We start from the raw sequence: 15122 nt of genomic DNA on the forward strand, positions 1-15122 counted from the left end.
TCTCCATCCATGTCAAAAAGTGCCCAGGATTTGGTGCCACAGGCTGGTGGATTTCTCTCTTGGTTCCCCAGGCTCAGAAGCTCTGGCTGAGCCCCAGGACAGACTCCCAACAGCCCTGGGGTGGAAGCCCGAGGCCCTGGGCTCTTTCCTCCAGCCAGCTGTGCCATAAAATACCCGAGACAAGGTCCTGCAAGCAAGGGAGATCTCCCCTGCTTGTCTGGGTTCAGAATCTCTGACGTGGTCCCAGGTCAGAAACCCAGCAGGCTCTGTGGTCAATGCCCCAGGCCAAAGGTTCTCTTCTCTAGCCTGCCATGATGCAAAGTGTCCAGGAAAGCAGTTCGCAGGGCTGGCGAGGTCTCCCCTGCTTGTCTGGGTTCACAATCTGAATCCATGACCAAGCCCAAGACCATAGCTACAACAGGCCCAGGCGTAAAATCCCTAGGCCCTGGGCTCCCTTCTCCAACTTGAGGTGTTGCAAAGTGCCTAGAATGGCATCCCACAGGACTGGGGAGGTCTCCCCTGCTTATCCAGGTTCAGAATCTCTGGCGGGCCTTGGATCAGAACCCTGCAGGATCTTCGGGTGTAAGACCCTGGCCTTAGGCTTGATTCCTTAGCCCACCATGTCTCAAAGTGCCATAGACGTAGACCAGCAGGCCTGGGGTGGCCTCTCCTACTAGACTGGGCTAAGAAGCTCTCACCGGGCCTGGGGCTAGAGCACCAATGGGCCCAGGGGTTGAAGCCCCTGGCCCTGGGCTATGTTTCCTGTCCCACTGTATCTTTTAGTGCCGCAGGGGGACTTGCAGGCCCGGAGAAGCCTCCCCTGTTTTCTTGTGATAAGAAGCTCTGGCTGGACCCCAGGCCAGAGCCCCGGCTGATAATGGGTTTGACGCCCATGGCCTCGGGCTCCCTAGCCCACTTGCTGTGTCACAAAGTGCACTGGATGAAGTAATGCTGTACCAGGGAGGATGCCCCTGCTTGCCTGGGTTCAGAAGCTCTGACCAGGCCAGGGGCAGAGCTAGATGAGACCCTCCCATGTACCACCCAGACCCTTACTTGATAATCAGCTCAGGTTCTAAAAAAATGGCTCAGAGAGTCTCAGAATCCTCGAAGGTTGAATGCAATCCTTTTTCACAAGTCACAGTGCGACCATATAGCAGTTGTTTCAACCCAGGCATCTTCTTGCTCCAAACCCCAGTCATCTTGTTGCACACAATGAGTTCCTATCATGCGTCCAGATTGCCGTGCGGCCATGGAAGTCCTTTTTAGTGCTCATTTCAGACTGGCCTCCACCAGTTTGGGTCAATTTTTTCCACAGGCCCCAGGGGGCCCAAGTCTGCAGCTGTCTTCTAGTCCTGTCCGATGGGCCTTTCCCCTAAGCCTTGCTTCCTGGAAACCAGGTGTGGATGCAAAGCTGACATCCCTGTGCAGGGTGACCTGACCTGGAAGTCCAGGTGATGGCTTATTTAAATTTTCAACCCCAGCCAGGACTCCAGGAGGTCAGGTGTGTTTGTGCCAATGGCCCCCTCAGTATGCACAGATGACATAAAAGGCAGGTAGCCTTCCTCCGGATCATTAGGGACAAGGTTTGTGGCGCTCCATTGTCCCCTGGTCACTCTTCCCAGGATCTGTGAGGGCTGGGGCTGGCATGACATGAGGTCCTAGGGGCTTGAGTCTGTGGCTGTCTTCAGCCCTATCCGATTGGTCTTTCCTCTGAGCCCTGCATCCCAGAGAGCAGGCAGGTATGCAAACCTGACATGCCGTGTAGGGTGGCCTGCTGGAGGCTGGTTTAGCCAGCATTGTGCTGTGAATGCTGGGAAGACTTGATTCTCTTAGGGTTGGACTGCTTGGCAATGCACAGCTGTGGTTTTAAGCAAAGAGCTTTGATCCTGCCCGGACTGTCTGACTTGAAGGTCTGCCTTTTGTGGAGATCACTCAGTAGAGCGAAGGCCAAGCAGCCTGACAGCTTTGATGTGGTGTGATAGAGTGCATGGGGTCAGGAGGCTCTAGTCACATATGCTGCATGGTAGCCTGAACTTTGCATGTCTGTCCTTTGCCCTTTTCTGCCCACTGAATTTCTGCAGCAGCTTGGAACGACTGTTATGTGGCAAGGCATTGGCTCCCCAAAGCTTGGGGCAAAGTATCCTGTGTCTTGTTCAGGGTGCACCTTGGTTCGCCTCTCCCTTCTGTTGTCAGGGAGCATGCTGAACCTGCCAGAGCCATTGTGATGGCCCTGACCTCTCAGTCTCTGACAGGGAATCAGGGGCTCCCAAAACAAGCCCCTGAGTGGTGTGATGGTCGGTCCAGGATGTGCATGTGGCTTCTTTTCCAATCCAGCCTATCTGGTTGATACTGCTAGTAGCATGTGTTTGTCTCAAAGATTAAGCCATGCATGTGTAATTACATAAATTATACATGGTCCATAGAGTGAAACTGCAAGTGGCTCACCAAATCAGTTATATCTCCTTTGATCATTCAATCTGTTAGTTGGATTACTGTGCAAATTCTAGAGAGAATACATGCTGACAAGCACTAACATCCTGGGATGCATTCTTTTATCAGAACAAGACAAATCTGGACTCACTAGGCCACTTTGGAGACTATATACAACCTCGGGCTGATCGCACATCCCGGTGATAACAATGAATACATAAGGATGTCTGCTCTATCTACTTTCAATGGCTCTTTCTGTGCCAACAATAGTGACAATGAGTAATGGGGAGTCAAGGTTTGATTCTGGAGAGAAAGCCTGAATCATTGATACCATATCCAAGGAAGGCAGCAGACATGCAAATTAACCACTCTTGATTCAGGAAGGTAATGTCAAAAAAAATAACAATACAGAAATATTTTGAGGCCCCATAATTGGAATGAGTAAACTTTAAATTCTTTAATGAGGAGCCATTGGAGAGCAAGTCTGGTGCCAGCAGTCCTGATAATTTGGAGTCCAATAGTGTATGTTAAAATTGCTGCATTTAAAACGCTCATACTTGGATCTTGTGATCAAGCTGGTGGTCTGCTGTGACATGAACTACAGCTTTTCCCAGGCCCTGCCTCTCAATGCCTCCTTAGTGCTCTTGACAGAGTGTCCTGGGCTTCCAAAGTGTATAAAGGAGGCCGGTCACTTGAATACTTGAGCTAGGCATGATGGAACAGGACTCCATTTCTGTTTTGTTGGTTTTTGGAAATGGGGACATAATTAAGAGGAACTGTCAGGTGCATTTGTATTTTACTGCTAGAGGTAAAAGTCTTGGACGAGAACAAGACAAACTAAAGTGTCAAGAATGTTTTCATTAATCAAGAAGAAAAGTTGGAAGTTCAAAGATGGTCAGATACTGTCACAGTTCCAACCATAAACAATGCAGACTATCGATCCAGCTGTGTTATCCCCATTTCCTGCTGAGCAGCTTCCAGCAAACCCAACTCTTTGGGTTCTTGGGAAAGTATATTTGCAAAGCTGAAATTTAGAGAAATTGACAGAAGGGCACCAGCAGGAGTGCAGCCTGCAGCTTAATTTGACTTAACACGGACAACCTCACCTGGCCCAGCACAGAAAGGATTGACTGATTGATAGCTCATTCTTTGCTTTGCGGATGGTGGTGCATAGTTATTCTTAGTAGTTGAAGCGATTTGTCTGGTTGACTCCGATAATGAACGAGACTCCTCCATGTTGACTAGTTACGTAACCATCAGTGGATTGTGTTCAACTTCTTAGAGGGACAAGTGGTGTTCAGTCACATGAGTTTGAGAAATAACAGGTGTGTGATGCCCTTAGATTACTGGGGCTGCACGTGTGCTACTCTGAGAGGATCAGCTTGTGTCTTTCCTTTGCTCATAGGTGAGGGCTAACCTGCTGAAACCCATCTGTGATAAGGTTTATGTATTGCAATTATTTTCCTTGACAAGGAATTCCTATTAGTTGCTGGTCATAAGCTTGTATTGATTAATCCCTTGCCCTTTGTACACACCGCTCAACACTCCTACTGATTGAATGATTCAGTGGGGTCCTGGGATTGGCCCTACATTGGTTGGCAACTGCTCTGGTGGAGCACTGTTAGACAATCAAACTTGACTATAAAGACAAAGTAAAGGTTGTAACAAGGTTTGTGTAGGTGAATCTCAGGAGGATCATTAACCGTGGAATGGCCATTAGAGGGACCAGGTCAAGCCATGCCCCAGTTCCTCCTGGAGGGGCACAATGCAAGAGATAGCCCTCCCAAGTTGGAGCCCTTGCTCACCCAGCACACACCTGTAGGTAACCAAATTACAATGCCGCTCTGGGCTGGGACACCATGAAAGCCTTGCCATCTGGGTCCTCTCAAGCCCTATCTGACCTGGCCTGTCCTGATTTCAAGTGACTGAGGAGTGGCCTGTCCTGGCTGGCAGGGCAGTCTGGATGAGAGGGAACCAGGGCCATGGGGGAATCCCAACACCTCTTTGCCGTGACACCATGCCTCCTCAAAGTCAGTGTGAACTGCTTTGAGGGGTGGGAAGAGATGCTGCCCAGCTGCTCAACATGTGACCCGGAGGAAGGTGAGTCACTTTGATGGTGTGGGGGAACCTTCTCCCATCTGTGCCTCCCACCATGGCAAGGGGGACCCCCAGAAGCTGCCATAGCTCTGTGCTGCTGCCTAAACTGGGGACTCTCTACATGCAGTGGTTGAACTCTTGCTCCCACTGGCCCTGGTGGGAGGTGGTTGTCAGATGTGCAAGAGGGGCAACTGTTCCTTGTTGCAAGGTGTCTGGTCAACTGGTCCTTTGTAAACAAACTGGGGTTTAAAGACTGGTGTGACAGTGTCCAGGAGGACCGGTGGTGGAGCGTTCCTCCCTTGCTGCAGTGAGAAGTTCTTGCTTACCTCTTGCTAACATGCCTGTTGTGACAGTGGGGTTGGGCTTCCAGGCCAAATGCCTGGAAACACTTTCAAATTGTAGAGGCTGACTTCCAGAGAGAAAGCGTAATAGGGTGCTGGTCTGCCTCACTGCGAAGGTGGGGATGGCTGATGCTGACTTAACTCAGCCTCTACTGCACCTACAGGGGGCAAACATTGTAAAATGTGTGGCACAGCTGAGATGAGATTTGGCTGTTACCCTTGACGTCACAATGCTGATCTATATGTGACCATATTGACATTATATTGGGTGGATTTCTAACAAGTGAACTGTAAAGTGGTCACTGAAAGCCCGTATTAGAGTGCATACACTTTAGACTGGTGATTTGATGTATGTGCTATAGCCATTTCAATGTAAATATTATGATTTATTTTGATTTCATGATTCCTTATGTTTTAAGGAATTGTTTTCATTGAAACAATAATGAATTTCTTCATGAAAAAGTTGTATGATAGTGTTGAAACATATAGTTTCCTCATCATAGTTACTGACATGCATTAACAAGTTATTTTATTTTTGCAATTTGCTGTAACATGAATACTGACAAGACTTGTACTGAAATGTATGTGTTTGCTTGCTGTGAATAAAGTGTGCCATCTTAATTCTATTTCCCTTAGTTTAGCCATATTGATTTGTTAGGCCTCAGTCTTGCAGAATGTGAGAATGTTGTTTTCTGTTGTCTAACATGACATTTCTTTACAGATGTCGTTTCCATAAAATGTTAGTTTGGAAATAGATGTGTTATTGCTTTGCTCATATAGTGCCCAAGAAAGTACTCTTGAGGATGGTATACAGAGAAACAAAGAATGTGAAGACAAACTCAGTTCATTATTTTTTGTAAAGGTGTACCGGACAGCAAAGATGGATGCCTTCTCATGATGGTCTGGTGATCTTGTGATGATGTTTTAGATGCCTGTCAATCAATCAATCAATCAATCCAGAAGTGAGGTGATGGTCCAGAGCCATGTGGGAAGGCTGTTCATGGTTTTTGCTGTGATGTGAGGGAAGGCGCGTCCTTCACTTCTGCTTCAGTAGATGCGAGGAGTATGGGTATGTGAAAGGGAGGCAGAGCGTAGTCTTCTTGATGGTTGGTGGAAGTTCAGGCAATAGTTAATGTACACGGGCCCTTGGTTGTGTGGGGCCTTTGTGTGGGTCAGCAGCTTGAACTGGCATCTCTTCTATGAGCCAGTGGAGTTCCCTGAGGTGGGTTATGATGTGGGTTCATCAAGGAAGACAGAGGATGAGTCGGTGTGCAGCATTCTGTATAGTCTGAAGTCTCTGTAGTAGGCGTGCGGCGATTGCTACGTAGAGGGCATTGCTGTAATCCAATTGGCAGGTGATGAGGGCCTATGTCATGGTGCGTCTCATGTGTAGGGGTAGCCACTTGAATATCTTAGGAAGCATGTGCAAAGTGAGGAAGCAGGCAGAAGAGACAGAGTTGATCTGATCTGTAATTTCATGGTGAGCTTGTTGTCAATGAAGATTCCAAGGTTTCTGATGTGATCGGAGAGAGTGAGTGCGGGTACTAGGTCTGATGGCCAAAAGGGGTCATTCCATGTGTTGCTGCTATTGCGAAAGATTAGTACTTTCATCTTTTCCGCGTTCAGCTGCAGGAAGTTGTTCTTCATCCTGTCAGCGATGCTTGCCATGCATCCGTGGAAGTTGGTTCTAGTGGTGGAGGGGTTGTCGGGGAGTGAGAGGATGAGTTGGGTGTCGTCTGTGTAGGAAATTATGTCTAGACCATTGTAGGAGGCTAGCCTGGTTTGTAGTGGGTACCTTGGGTACTTACACCTTATACCAGGTCCAGTTATCCCTTAGTGAAGTAATAGTGTTCTAGCAGCTTAGGCTGATAGAGGTAGCTATAGCAGAGCAGCTTAGGCTGAACTAGGAAACATGCAAAGCTCCTACTATACCACTTATATCATATGTTTTTCTTATGAAAAGCACCAATGACAAAGTGATAAAGCAGTTACAAGTACTTATCCCACCGCTGCACCACCAATGTAGGAGGCTGGCCTTGCTTATAGTGGGTACCTGGTGGTACTTACACCTTGTGCCAGGTCCAGTTATCCCTTATTAGTAGATTAGTAGTGTTCTAGCAGCTTGGAGTGATAAAGGTAGCTATAGCAGAGCAGCTTAGGCTGAACTAGGAGACACGCAAAGACAATACTCAGTGTTACCAAAAATAAAGGTATTTATTCGGGTGACACAGTACCAAAAATATCTTAGAGTTTATACTCCTTCTGGAGGTAAGTATTATACACAATATATACACTAGACACCAAAATTAGACAAGTAAATAGTCATAGAACAATGCAAACAGTAGGACATCTTATAGAATGCAATGAGAGAAAATATGTCTGGGGCAACACAAACCATATACTGAAAAAGTGGAATGTGAATCAAAAATTCCCCCCTAGACAAATGTAGTGTGTGCAGAATCGCTGGGAGAGTAGGAATACAGTAAAGGTAAGTAAATTATCCCACCCCAGAGCCCAGAAAAGCAGGAGTAGAGTACTGCAAGTTTCCTTAGGACAAACTATATACCATTTTGGGGATTTTGCAGCAGCCAACCAAGCCTGCAAAGAACAACTGCTGGATTATTGGACCTGAAGACCTGCAAAGGAAGGGGACTAAGTCCAGACATCGAAAGAAGTTCCAGGAAGGACATGAGCCCCTGCCAACCCAGAAGAGTCGAGTCCCCGGTTAGTTGAAGACTGGGGAAATGAACCTTAGGAAGATGCCAGCGGGTTCCTGTATGATGCAAAAGTTGTCTCACGGCGTGAAGATTATTGCAGATGCGATTTCGTGTTGGAAGGTGCCAACAAGCCTTGGCTATGACAAAAGTGAATTTTTTGTCAAAATGGCTCTGAATGGACCCAGGAGGGACCTGGAGGCCTCAACTCTGTGTTAGGAGGAAAAGAGGGCTCTCAGCACTTTAGAGAGCCCTCACGATGCCAGCCAGCATCCCCAGAAGCCACAGGATCTGGGTTCAAAGGAGGTGCAAAACACAGTTGATGCAGCACAACAAAAGAAGGTCCCACGCCGTCGGAGAACAACTCTGCGAGTTGCTCATCGCAGGGTGGAGTGCTGGGGATTTGGGCCAGAAGGAATTTTGCAAAGAGTGCACAGAGGCCTCAGGAGGTGAAGAAGACACAGTACACAGGAGTACCTTCGTTCTCAGGGAAGGCAAGGTCTTACCTCCTTCAAATTGCGTCAGCAGGACCTTAGGACAGTCTATGTTAATGATCTCCACCCTCTGTGTCCTTAGGAGCATGCTCGTAATTGTGAGAGGAGTCCCAGGGTACCCATCGTCCTCTTGGAAGGTGCGTGCTTGGAGCAGGGGAGTGATTCCGTCACTCCATGGAAGATTTATTCGGCCCTCCTGGTGCAGGATGAAGACAGGATGTCCCCAGAGCATGTACACCGTGGAAACTGTTGCAGTTGCTGACTTGGAGCTGAGGTTGCTGAAGAAAAGTGTCTCTTGTAGACACTTTGTTGCAGTTACAGCATTTCTTGGAGCAGGCTGCGGTTGATCCGAGGTCAGAAGAGTATGAAGTTGTTGCAGAGGATTCCTGAAGGAATCTTGCAAGCAGAATCTGAAGAGAACCCACAGGAGAGACCCTAAATAGCCCTGCGAGGGGGATTGGCTACCTTATCAGCTAAGGACCTATCAGGAGGGGTCTCTGCCATCACCTGGCACTGGCCACTCAGAGGCTTCCAGAGGGCCCCCACACCTTGCAGAGCAAGATGGCTGAAGTCTGGGACACACTGGAGGAGCTCTGGGCACCACCCCTGGGGTGGTGATGGACAGGGGAGTGGTCACTCCTCTTTCCTTCGTCCAGTTTCCAGCCAGAGCAGGGGAGAAGGGGGTCCCTGAACCGGTGTAGACTGGTTTATGCAAGGAGAGCACCATCTGTGCCGTTCAAAGCATTTCCAGAGGCTGGGGGAGGCTACGCCTCCCCAGTCTGTAACACCTATTTCCAAAGGGAGAGGGTGTAACACCCTGCTCTCAGAGGATATGCTTTGTTCTGCCTTCCTGGGACAGGACTGCCCAGACCCCAGGAGGGCAGAACCCTGCCTGTGAGGTGGCAGCAGCTGTAGCTGCAGAGCAAGTCTCAGAGAGCTTGTTGGGCAGTGCTGGGGGTCCATGGTGGAGCCCTCAGGATGCATGGAATTGGCTCCCCAATAGCAGATTTTGAATGGGGGGACAATTCCATGATCTTAGACATGTTACATGGCCATATTCGGAGTTACCATTGTGAAGCTACATATATATAGGTATTGACCTATATGTAGTGCATGCGTGTAATGGCATCCCCACACTCACAAAGTCCGGGGAACTGGCCCTGAACTATGTGGGGGCACCTTTGCTAGTGAAAGGGTGCCCTCACACTTAGTAACTTTGCACCTAACTTTCAGCAAGTGAAGGTTAGACATATAAGTGACTTATAAGTTATTTAAGTGCAGTGATAATGTCTGTGAAATAATGTGTGCGTTCTTTCACGCAGGCTGCAATGGCAGTCCTGTGTAAGGGTTTGTCTGAGCTCCCTATGGGTGGCAAAAGAAATGCTGCAGCCCATATGGATCTCACTAGGTACCAAATACTAGGGACTTATAAGGGGGGACCAGTGTGCCAATTGAAATTGGTAAATGAAGTCACTGGCCTACAGTGACAAATTTAAAAGCAGAGAGAGCATAAGCACTGAGGGTCTGATTAGCAGAGCCTCAGTGACACAGTTAGGCACTTCACAAGCATACACATTAGGCCACAAACTATGAGCGCTTGGGTCCTGGCTAGCAGGATCCCAGTGAGACAGGCAAAACATACTGACATATAGGTTTTTATCTATGAGCACTGGGGTCCTGGATAGCAGGATCCCAGTGACACAGTGAAAAAAACACTGACACACACTCACAAACAGGCCAAAAGTGGGGGTAACCATGCTAGAAAGAGGCTACTATCTCACAACCATAGGATCTGATGATGTTGGCCAGTGGGGTCATATATGCACTGAAGAGCATGTCTTTGAGGGATGAGCCATAGGGGACACCAGAGGTGGTGCCCTTGGGTTCAGAAGTGAAAGGTGAGAGGTGGATCCACTGGGTGAGGAAGGAAGTTATCCATCTACAATCGCCCCGTTGGATGCCGATGTGGTAGAGTTTTTTATCAGAATATTGTGGTATACGGTATTGCACGATGTGTTATGATTGAACAATGAAATCCTCTGATCATCATTCACTTTGTACTTAAACTTACCATTTTCTAATTAGTTGGAATTAGAGAGATCATTTGGAGTTTGAGAGAGAAACATCCCTTGTACTTTGAGAGGTACTGACCTCTTTGCCCTTGCCCCATACTTCCCCAATGCTTGCTGAAAGAACTCTGATCCATGAGCTAACTCTTGACGGAGCTTCTGAGATGCTAACTCCTTCCCTTTTTACTTATTTTTGTCAACTTTAGTTAGCTTTATTTTGCTGCAGATGTTATTTTTCCAAATTCTTTTTGTCCTGTATTTTCTTTTTAATTATTGTTCTCATGTTTGGTAGTCCAGCACACATCAACTAGTGTCTTGTTAATTTTAGAGATTTACCTCACTTGACTAGCTTAGATGATTATTTTAGATTCTCTTCATGTTTAGAAGAGTTGGTCAGCATTTGTTCTCTGAAAACCAGGTTCTTCTTTTGCTGTTCTGCTTAGAAACTGTTGAATATTTAGTTTGTCTTATGCTAGTGCGCCTAAACGTTTACTACTGTTTGGGCCAACCTATCGTGATACTGTATGTTTACAGGTTGATTTAAATTATCATTTATATTAAATTGACTATAAGTCTATAACAAACCCTTTACCTTAATTTCTGAATTGGGTTTTTCTTGTGTGGCCATATTGCTCATACTGCAAATTAAATGCCGACTGATTTGTGATGTTAACTTTCTCTTACCCATTGCTGGGGTAAAATTATCTGTCAACCTCATTTAGAACATACCGCAGATACTCCAGCAGTGGCATGTGGATCTTGGTGGTGGATGATTTGGCTTATGTGCCAATGAAGAACGCAGCTAGCTGTGAGAATTAGTGTGAATTGAAGGACTTATTGATTACTGACACTTTGAATGCACCTTGCAGCCCTATGTTGCACCCGTGGCTATGCCTGTCTGAGGGTTGCTTGAACATCAATCACCATAGGGCTCTCCCAGGGCAAGGTTGGGACTGTTGCAGGGGCATTTACTCCCTTTTTCCTAGTCTCACAGCAGAGGAGTGCCACCTGTGCACATGGGCTTCGATCACATGAGGTGGCTGCCCAGCCTGCCCCAGGCCTGAAGATTCCCAGGGTGCCTGACTGTGTACTGCATGTGGCTGTTTGTCATGTCCTACAGCTGCCCACATGCACTGCTTTGCGTGTCCACTTCTGTAGATGGGACTGGGAAGGTCCCCTCTGTGCCCTCATGTTCTGGTTTCTATGCTGCCCCTTGCGGGCTTTGGTCTCCAATCTGGGAAAAGGTGTGCTGCCATAACCCCCCTTTGCAAAACTTTCCACTTTCCACTTCTGACACCTCTGGAATTGGTCTAGCTCTCAATACTTCAGCATCTGACTACAACCTCAGATCACACTAGGCAACACCCTGAATTTAAGCATGCTCCCAAGCAGAGGAAAATAAACTAACCAGGATTCCCTCAGTAATGGCAAGTGGCCCTCGACGTACTGGGATCGGTCTTCTCAGAGTGGGGTTTCTGGCAAATGCAGCCCGAAGTGGTAAACTCCATCTAAGGCTAAATACAGGTGCAAGATCAATAGGCAACAAGTACCATATGGAAAAGTTGAAAAGAACTTTGAAACCATTGTGAAGTAAATGGGTGAAGACTGCAGTCTGCCCTGAGCATTCAACAAGGCAGGAAGGTCGGCCACGAAGGAGAGCAGATCCCTTTTGTGGGAGTGCTGCCTGGGTGCACCTGGCCCCTCAGGGTGTATTTCCTACATGGTGATGTACTATGATCTGCTCTGGATTTGCTGGGAACGCTTTGTGGTGGCAGGTGGCTCTCTGCCCCAGCAGATAGTGTTACACCCCCATTGGCAGCAGCTTTGCAGTGTCTATGGGGCTGCAAGGAGATGGACTATCTCTGTGTCCTCCCCTGGCAACTGCCCCAGCCTGTCTCAGGGTGCACCAGGAAAGGGAAGGGGCATGAGGCCCTCGGCTTCCTGTGTGACTATCGACTGTGAAGGACTGTGCTCAATGTGTCCTGACTGTGTCACCCTGTAGGGTGAGGAGGCCTACACTGGGTGCAAGAGGTCTGCTGCAATGTCAGTTGCCCACCTGCCTGGGTGCACCTGGCCCCTCAGGGTGGATTTCCTACATGGTGATGTACTATGATCTGCTCTGGATTTGCTGCGAAGGCTTTGTGGTGGCAGGTGGATCTCTGCTCTAGCAGAGTGTTACACCCGTGTTGGCAGCAGCTTTACAGTGTCTATGGGGCTGCAAGGAGATTGGCCACCTCTGCGTCCTCCCATGGCAACTGCCCCAGCCTGTCTCAGGGTGCACCAGGAAAGGGAAGGGGCATGGAGCCCTCGGCTCCCTGTGTGACTGTTGAGTGGGAAGGACTGTGCTCAAGGTGCCCTGATTGTGTCACTGTGCTGGGTGAGGAGGCCTACACTGGGTGCAAGAGTTCTGCTGAAATGTCAGTTGCCCACCTGAATGTCTTGAAACAATGATCAAGTAGTTTAATACGTGGGCAAGTCGGAGGACCGATCAAAACCCTGTGATGCAATGAAAGTGGGATCCTGCAAGTGATTAGTGGACCACTTTTGGTAATTAGAACTGGTGCAGTGGGATACCCAAACACCATGTTAAGGCACCCAATGCCGATGCTCTTCAGACTCAAGAAAAGGTGTTGGTTGATATAGACAGCAGGGCGATGGCCATGGAGGTTGAAGTCTGCTAAGGAGTGTGTAACAACTCACCTACCGATTCAAAAAGTCATTAAAATGGATGCTGTTTGAGCTTCCAGCCCATATCTGACCACGGGGTCTAACCCATGGCCAAGCCATGACTGCTGTAAATAAACCTGTGGTGAGAGTTGATTGGAGCTGCAACAGGTGCCGATCTTGGTTGTTGTAGCAAATATCTAAACAAAAACTTTGAAGCCCGAAGTGGAGAAGGGTCCCATGTGAACAGTAGTTGAACATTGATCAGATGGTCCTAAAACATGGATGAGTGACATTCAGAAGAGACAGGAGATGGCCTCCATTGCCCCCAGCTGATCAAACGACAGTTGGGTTTAGATCTCTGAACTCGGAGTCGTGGATATGGGCTTCATTGCAGCATCCAGTGTGGTAAAGCAAATGATCCAGCAGAAGCCAGTGGGAGCCACAAGCAGAGTTTTCATTTCTTTGTGAAAGGCAGGGTGCCCTGAAATGGGTTCACCCTGACACGGAGGCCTGAGCCTTGGAAAATGTTGTGGATCCGAGGGTGTTCAGTGAGATCACACTGATCCTTGAAAATCCAGGGGAGAAAGTGCAAATCTTGCACCGGCCCACATCCATATTTGCAGCAGGTCTCCAAGGTGAACAGTCTCTGGCATGTTGGAGCAAGTCCGATCTGTAACTTTGGGATAAGGATTGGCTCGAAGGGCTGGGTCAGTTAGGCTGGGTAAGAAGCAACGCTGAGCGCATCCCGTGACTGGACAAGGCATCATGTTTCGTAGCAGTGTTGACTCTGGCCACAAGCCGGGCCCTTCCTGTGGATTGCCCCACCTGTGATAGTCAGCTGTCCCTAGGGCGTGAAGCTGACATTCCACCTTGGTCAGTATGACCAGCCAACTTAGATACTGGTGCAGACCACGGGAATCTAACAGTTTAATTAAAACAAAGCATCTTGAAGGCCAGACGCAGGTGTTGAGACAATGTGATTTCTGTTTAGAGCTCCTGGGGACAGATTTACAAGGCTCTAGCGTCTCCTTACATCACATTTGCATCATTTTTTTTATGTTAATGTGGTCCAACGAGGCAAAAATCTGCACTCCATAGTTACAAAGTGGTGCAAGGTTGAGGGATAAACCTTCCTTAGCTACCTAGGCTCCGGCACCAAAAAGGTGGAAGGTACTTACTCGAGGCACCCATAGTGGATAGACTGGGATGACAGTCCCTGCCCAGAATACAGTAGCTGCATACTAGGGAGGACCCTTGTGCCCCTCCAGACTGTGCAGCATAGATGAGACCCAACGTAAAGGCCCAGGCAGATCTCTGGGCAGGGTGGCATTGGACCGGGCAGGAATCTTGGGCTCCTGTGGGCTAAACAGCTCCTGCAATCGCCAGTCAAAGGCAGACAAAGCCATGGCTTTCACCTGCAAAGCCCAGTCCATGCAGGTCAAGGCTCCAGGCACCAGACAGGGCTCCCTTCCCTACCCGGACAAGTGTGTCATCAGACAGGAGATGAGTCTGGGGGACCTGAGGACTGAACAGCTTTTGTAATCCCACACTTGGAGGGCCAGGCCCGTATGCTGGTGGTACCAGCCAGCAGGCAGGACCTTTTATCCTGCTCAGGGGAGAGCAACACTCCACCTTCAAAGGTTTTCCAGATTTCAAGAAGTCCCCCACTCAGCTTGTCAGTTTTATGTGGACAAAAACATCAGCAGTGACATTTCATTCTCAGGGCCTCTCTAGTCAATGAATGATGATGGGTGCCAACTCAATGAACCATATCACCTTTCAAGACTTCGTAATTTGGATTATGCCCAGTCCTAATAAATGAGCAATTGAACTTAGGTTTTGATAATGTAGCAGCCAGAAAACAGCACGTCCAATAGAACATTTCTGGGAAGGACAAAAGTCTCTTAATAATTTGATATTGTGGTGAGAATTAACTAATAAAAAAATGTAGCCAGTTCCAATTTACCCTTTATTTTTTCAATTTGTTTTTTAATTTAGTTTTTGTTATTCCACAATTACAATCATCACCCCCCCATGGATAATAGGGGCACACAACTAGTAACAACACCGTAGCATATTGCCATTTCTCATCAAATTTCACTTGCAGGTACATTTTCTATCATCCTGTATGATACGGCATGTATATGCCAGTTACGAGTAATAATTGTCCAGAAATAAACTGTACAAATGGTACATTATAGGTATGTTTCATATCCCCAAAACAACTTCCTTTAGCCCCCTCATCTTCTGTGTGTGTGGTTGGATTATTGACAGCAATAAGAGCCTAAACAAGCCTCCACACATGGCATA

At 47.9% G+C, this 15122-nt stretch overlaps 1 protein-coding gene and 1 pseudogene across 7 annotated transcripts in view; one reads left to right on the forward strand and one right to left on the reverse strand.

Annotated features, from left to right (window-relative positions):
• The window catches only part of LAMA2 (laminin subunit alpha 2), a 3379260-nt gene that overhangs the window by 694810 nt on the left and 2669328 nt on the right, over nt 1-15122 (reverse strand). The window lies entirely within an intron of this gene.
• On the forward strand, nt 10900-11053 carry LOC138297529 (5.8S ribosomal RNA; annotated as a pseudogene).

This window comes from Pleurodeles waltl, chromosome 5, assembly GCF_031143425.1.
Source record: "Pleurodeles waltl isolate 20211129_DDA chromosome 5, aPleWal1.hap1.20221129, whole genome shotgun sequence".
NCBI classification, from domain to species: Eukaryota; Metazoa; Chordata; class Amphibia; order Caudata; family Salamandridae; genus Pleurodeles; species Pleurodeles waltl.